The 6,421-nt window shown below is 49.4% G+C and overlaps 1 non-coding gene across 1 annotated transcript; it reads left to right on the forward strand.

The window, feature by feature from the left end:
- Positions 1-165: 165 nt before the first annotated feature.
- On the forward strand, positions 166-315 carry LOC142451996 (U12 minor spliceosomal RNA). The gene has a single exon (XR_012785070.1). It is a non-coding gene; the product is annotated as a U12 minor spliceosomal RNA (small nuclear RNA).
- The last annotated feature ends 6,106 nt before the right edge of the window (positions 316-6,421 follow it).

A 6,421-nucleotide genomic window follows, 5' to 3' on the forward strand; every position in this document is an offset into this window, starting at 1 on the left:
CGCCCCTGACAAATAAATGAAATGAAAAGTAACATAAAATTTTCAATAAAGCATAAAGTAAACTTGAAGTGAACGGAATATCGATCCAAGGGGCAATTTGACTATTCACCACAGGGTTAATAGGAATACGACTTATTACCTAGGGAGTGAATACTAATTACTCTTATGCCTTAAACTTATGAGTAAGGAAAATAACGATCCGGGGTGACGCCCGGATCCTCACTGCTAATGTGAGACGAATTTTTGAGCGGGTAAAGGTTGCCCCTAAGGTGACCCGCCTACTTTGCGGGATGCCTGGGTGTAGCGATCTGCCCGAAACCCCCCTATCTTCTGAAAAGTAGACTGTCCTGTGAGAAGGTTCCAGTAACTTTTGGTTCTGTTTCCTTGCCACCTTGTGACTTTCTTTTTTCTCTTAATGCTTTTTTCCGCTTGGTGTCGTTTGTTAGGTACCATGAGAGTCACTTTCAGTTATTGGTTATCTGGGAGAAACACTACCTGGTCCTTTCGGCACTATTCGTGCACGTGACAATTTGGCATAATCCACTCAGATCCCCGCCCGGTGAGCCTTTCAGATCACTAATCCACTCTCTTCACCCCACCCTCAGAGAAAGATGAGGCTTCCTATTCGTGTAGTCTCAGAAACCCAGGGCAGTTCTACTTGATCACAGTGCATTTTAAATTTCAATATTCTCCAGCACCTTGATTCAATTGCATCAATTATTCTGCTGTCTTCCTTATCCAATGTCCAACTTTCACATGCCTATTAGCCGATGGAGAATGCCATGACCTGTGTCAGGTACATCTTAGTCCTCAAAGTAATGCTTTAAAGAGGTCTTTTGCATACGTAATGCAACTTGTCTTTTGATCTCTTAACTGCTGCTTCTATGAGCGCTGTCTGTGGATCCAAGCAAGAGGAAATCCTGGACAGCTTCCACCTTTTCCGGGTTACCATGATTTTACCTATTGGTTCAGCTGTGAGGATTTGGGTCTTCTTTACATTGAGTTATAATCCAGACTGAAGGCTGCCATCATTGAACTTCATCAACAAATGCTTCAGGTCCTCCTCGATTTCAGCAAGCAAAGGTTTGTGTCATCTGCCTATCCCGAGTTGTTAATAAGCCTTCCTCCAATCCTGATGCCACACTCTTCTTCATATAAGCCAGTTTCTCTGATGATTTGCATACAGATTGAAGAAGTATGGCGAGAGGATACAACCCTGTCGCACATCTTTCCTGATTTTTAAGTCATGAAGTAGTCCCTTGTTTGGTTGGGACAACTGCCTCTTGGTCCATGTGTAAGTTCTGCGTGAGCACATCACGGGTTCTGGAATTCCCGTTCTCCTCAAGGTTATCCATAGTTTGTCATGACCTACACAGTCAAATGCCTTGGCTTAGTCAAGTGAACACATTTTTGGTTCCAAGCTGTGGGTAAGGTTTTCCTCCCGACTTCCTCTGAAGCGGGGAGCCAAGTCCTTTGTTCATTGTCGATTCTTAGTCTGGAAGCTCCGCTGGTTCCCTTTGGGTGACCCTGCTGGCATTTGACACCCAGCTACGCACAAGCCACCACCTTACAAGCTGACGGACGAGCGGTGGACCAAGCTAAATAGAGGTTTCTCGTTCGGGAAGTCAGTCATGGCATGGGCAGCTTTTTCACTGACGCAGCCTGCCCTGAGGAAAGCACTCCGTAAGTATTTGTTGCATCAATAAAAAGACAAGTAATAAAAGGTCAGCCACACCCCTCAGGCAGTGCTTGGCATGGACTAGGCATTACAGTTCTTTGATAGAACATCACAGTTGAAAACCTGCCACCAGAAGCCTGGTGGAAGAACGGGACTCCAGATGGAAACCGTAAACCCAGCTCTCTGCCTGTACTGGGGGGCTGGGGGCTGGGGGTGGCCCCTCACCTCCCTGGCTTGTTGATTCACCTGCAAACCCTGGGCCCAGCCAGAATGGCTCCGAGCAAGTACAGGTCTTTATAAGTAGTGAGTTGGAGGGTTTCATCTCCTGGGGAGGCCCCTCAGGTCCCCTGCCCCCATCCCAGGGCTAGCTGGACTGGAGGAAGCAGAGGCAGAGAACCCAGAAAGGAGCCCCCTTAATGTTACAAAAGCCACGCCCACCCGTGGTGATTTGTCAAAGCTGGAACAACAGGGTCGTCCCCTTCTTGGGGTCGTCTAGTGCTGGGATTGTCACAGGGCTGTTTCTCCCCCCCCCCCCAAGTCCGTTTGGAGATTTGTGGGGGCACCAAATGTCATTGTTCGGGCGGGGGGGGGTGTCAGAAGTAGGTGGAGGTGGGGCCTGGCCAGCCCACCCAGGGTCATTCTTGGAGGAAGAGGTCTGTTTGTGATGATCTGAGCAGGACCTCACGCCATTCCTTAGATGACCACACAGGACCTTTTCGCCTTGTGCGGGGGCATGGTGACTCTCCAGGAATGCAGTTTTGCTCCAAGCCCCGAGAACCCGGTCCAGTTTTGTTAGGGGATATTCCATCTTGGAAAATCGCCTCCTGAGCACTGGACCCAGCACCCCCAGGCAAGTTGGGAATCCAAGATAGCGTGTGGGTGCCTGGTGCCCAGTAGGCACTCAGTCAGGAGATGTGTAGGCTGGCCTCCCTGTCCCCGAGAGTGGACCCAGCACTATGTGGGGGAAACATGCGTCATTTACGAGCTCCTTGACTTCTTTGTAGATTACAGTTGGGGCCTGGAGTTGCAAAATGACAGGATAGGGCCAAACTCCCTTCTCCCTGGCTTGCCAGTCTATATGTGGGCAGGGGACAAGGAGCCCTGGAGGCACCGTGGAGGGCAGAAGCATCGTGTAGCTAACATCAGAACCAAGAGGTTCAAATCCACCAGCTGCTGTGCAGGAGCAAGATGAGGCCATCTGCTCCTGTAAAGCTCGGCTGTCTCAGGAATCCCATACAGCAGTGGTTCTCAACCTTCCTACTGCCACCACCCCTTCATACAGTTCCTCCTGTGGTGGGGACCCCCCAACCATCACATTATTTTCGTTGCTACTTTATCAGTGTCATTTTGCTGTTATGAATCGTCATGTAATGATCTGATAATGCAGGATGTATTTTCTTTGTTACATATTGAACATCATGAAAGCATAGTGATGAATCACAAAAACAATGTAATTATACATTAAGATATTTATTTATAATTACAAACAAATGTCTGGAAGCATGGTGTAGCATGGGTAACAGTCTTCACGCTGGGTACTCGTAGGTGGGCGTATCTGCATGTGGGCGGACCTGCCTGATGACGGATAGAGGAGCGGTGTCTTGGTTCCTAAGACCATGGGAAATGTTTTCTGATGGTCTTAGGCGGCCCATGTTGAAGGGTCATTTGATCCCCAAAGGGGTCTTGACCCACAGGTTGAGAACCGCTGCCTTACAGGGACCTAGGAGTTGCCATTGATTTGACAGCAGCGGGTTTGGTTACCGGGGTACTAGTAAAAGACGGGGTACTTGTGAGTAAAGGGGCTGCTCTGAATTGCTACGTTACCTACTAGTATTTGGGTGAAAGCTTAGAGCAAACTGCCCTGCCACCCACTGATTTCAACACCTTTTGTGACACCGACTGCAGATGCGTCCATCACCATTGGATCCACAAGAAGCTGCACCCACCAGCCGGTGCTCTTCCTACATCCTTCATTGCTGGTGACTGTGAGGCTGAACAGGGACTCGTATCCGACTTACCGACTTGAGTTGGACTGGGCTGGGCTGTTTTTCTGATCTACAATTACTTCTTGATGGGAAACGCGCTCTTACACATAGCTGAGTGCCACTGTACTTGTTTCTCTAGATGACCCGGCCTAACACATACAGTTGGATTTTGGGCTCTCGGCCTCAAGATCAGTGTGGGCTGTTACTGAGTCTGACTCTCATCTCACCATAGGAGTGGGTCTCAGAGGGCACGATCTGAAAACTTACAGATAAAGAGCTACAAAAGGGATCGTCAAAGTTTGAGGGTAGGGGTCTCTGAAGCACTAGACACTCCAGGGCCCAGAACTTTCCTCGGGGATGGTTTAAAGAACTTTCTTGCAAGCAGCCTGCAACTCATGACAGAATTTCACAAAGGGGCAGGTTCACAATTCTTGGAAGGTTTGCAAAGGCGCATTAACACATCAGCCAAGTCATTCACAATCGGGAGGGGAGGATGGGGCTGGGGACACGAAGTAATGGCTGTTTGCAGCAGCGTGTGTCAGGGAGCAAGAAGCGTCTGTTTATCTCAGGTGGAGACAGGCCAGCCATCGCTTCATCAGTTCGCCAGCTGACCCGACCCATCAGCATTCATTCGCCCGTGAGCCATGAACTGCGGAAGGAAGGTGGTGGTCTTGCTTGCCTACAGGGCAGACAACTTTTCTCCTGTAGATCAGTTCAAAACTATCAGCTACTCTGAAGGAGAAAACTGAGGCTTTCTTCTATGAGAATTTAGTCTCCAAACCCCTAAGGGCAGTCAGACCCCGCCTTCTAGGGCCTGAGGGATTCTGACTCAGTCATTGTGTATTTGTGAACTCCCACCAAGTAACTGTGATGGAGTTATGCAAATAGGGCATGTGCTGTGCTGAAGGAGCAGTGGGGCAGATTTAGTGGCCATGGCCCTGGCTGTGTGACTAAGAGCCACCTCAGACGCAGAAAGCGCAGAGGCTTCCTGGGACCATCCAGAAGCCGCGCAGTGGGAAACGCCGGCCTAACGCGGTGGCAGCAACAGAGGCTGAGCTGAGGGCATGCCGTTTGGAGACCAGCGGCTGAGGCCAAGACCACGGACAGGACAGAGGAGCCTCCGAGACTGTGAGGCTGAGGACCAGACTTGGCTGCTGGCTGAGCTGCAGACAAGGCTCTACAGAACTTGTTTTTGGATCCTGATAGCTGCCTCCCCACCCTCAAATTGTGAATGCTGTCTGCACAAGGTCTAGTGTTGTGGGAGGAACTGATGGGGTCATAAGGGTGGAGGGTGTCTAACCTCTGCCTTGTGGCAAGGGGCCAGGGGCTGCTGTGGGGGTGGTCCCCAGCCTGGAGCGGTCAGCAGTGGCCTGCATGCTTATGTACCACGGTGGTCACAGACGCAGCAGCCACACAGTAGACAACAGTCCCAACCGGTCAGCAGTTTGCCTCTGGAGGGTGGGTTTCTCTTGCAACCACCCCACGGTAACAGTTTGTTTCTCCACCTGGTTCTGTGTTAGGTAGGCTTATTGAGCCAACCTGGCCAATGGGAACACGTGGGACTTACCAGGTTGCAGTTTGATTGAGGGCAGAGCTAAATGGCCCTGCAAGGCCCTCCCTCTCCCTCTGGTGATTGAAACCTATTGCTGCTGTAGCTAGCTCTCTTACACCTGTGAGCTACACTACCTGTGGGCCAGGCCAATCCATGGATCCTGTCTCTAGAGCTCGAGGATCCTTGAGACCTGCTTCGCCACGCTGCTGGTATGTTCATTGCTGAGCCTGAGGCTGGTGGATCCTGTCGCCTTGCGTTGCTTGCATTCGATTTCCCATCCGGGCCTGCTTCACTGAGCTTCCAAGCTACCAGTGTTGCTGACCCACCCTGCTGCTTGCTGCCTGTGGGCAGACTCTGCTGTCTGCTTCCTTGACCTTGGACCCAGCAGCCCATGAGTTGAAGGACTTCCAGTACAGGAACTATTCCACAGAAGTGAGCTGAGCTGAACCCTCTGTACTGCTGCGTGGATTAATTAGCTGTTATATTCCATCTTGTTGAATAAACCTATCTATTCATCCATCTATCTAGTCTTCAGTGCCCTGGTTTTGTTTCTCTAGAAAACTCTGCTTAACAGATTCTTTCCCCATAGACTTCTTTTCCACTTAAAACACATGCTTTTCTACACTATCCCGGTTTTCTGCACCCACCACAAACTGAGCATCAGTAGAACCAATTAAGCATCAGTACAGATGTGGGACAAGCAGCTACCTAAATGAGTGAGTTAAGTCCACATAGAAGATACATACTAGCCTGTGTGATCCAAGGATTATAAATACTAAAAGCCAAGTCTGAAGGAGGGAATGGTACTAGAGCTTACATCCTGAGCGCCCAGTTTGCATAAGGTTATGGATGACAGTGAAAAGCGGAAATCCATTTGTGGGATCCCCTGAGGAATAAGCCTGGTGAATCCCTTCTGAGCATTGACCAGGGATGTCAATAACTTATCAGACAGTGTACACTGGCAAAGGGACAAATGCAACTAGGTTAACAGTTTCCCATTATCTCTCTTGACCCACTTGAAATTTGTCCTAGCTTTCATTAGTTTGTCATCTTTTCAACTAAGGTTTTCAACACTGTGTTGTTGATTTTGTTTTGCTTTGAATTGTTTTTCCTCCTATGAAATCTAGGATAGGTAAATTTAGAGACAGAAACTAGATTTCTTGGAGTTATGGCAGGAGAGATGGCAGGGGATAGGGAACTAATAAT

Source organism: Tenrec ecaudatus, chromosome 6, assembly GCF_050624435.1.
Source record: "Tenrec ecaudatus isolate mTenEca1 chromosome 6, mTenEca1.hap1, whole genome shotgun sequence".
Taxonomy (NCBI): domain Eukaryota; kingdom Metazoa; phylum Chordata; class Mammalia; order Afrosoricida; family Tenrecidae; genus Tenrec; species Tenrec ecaudatus.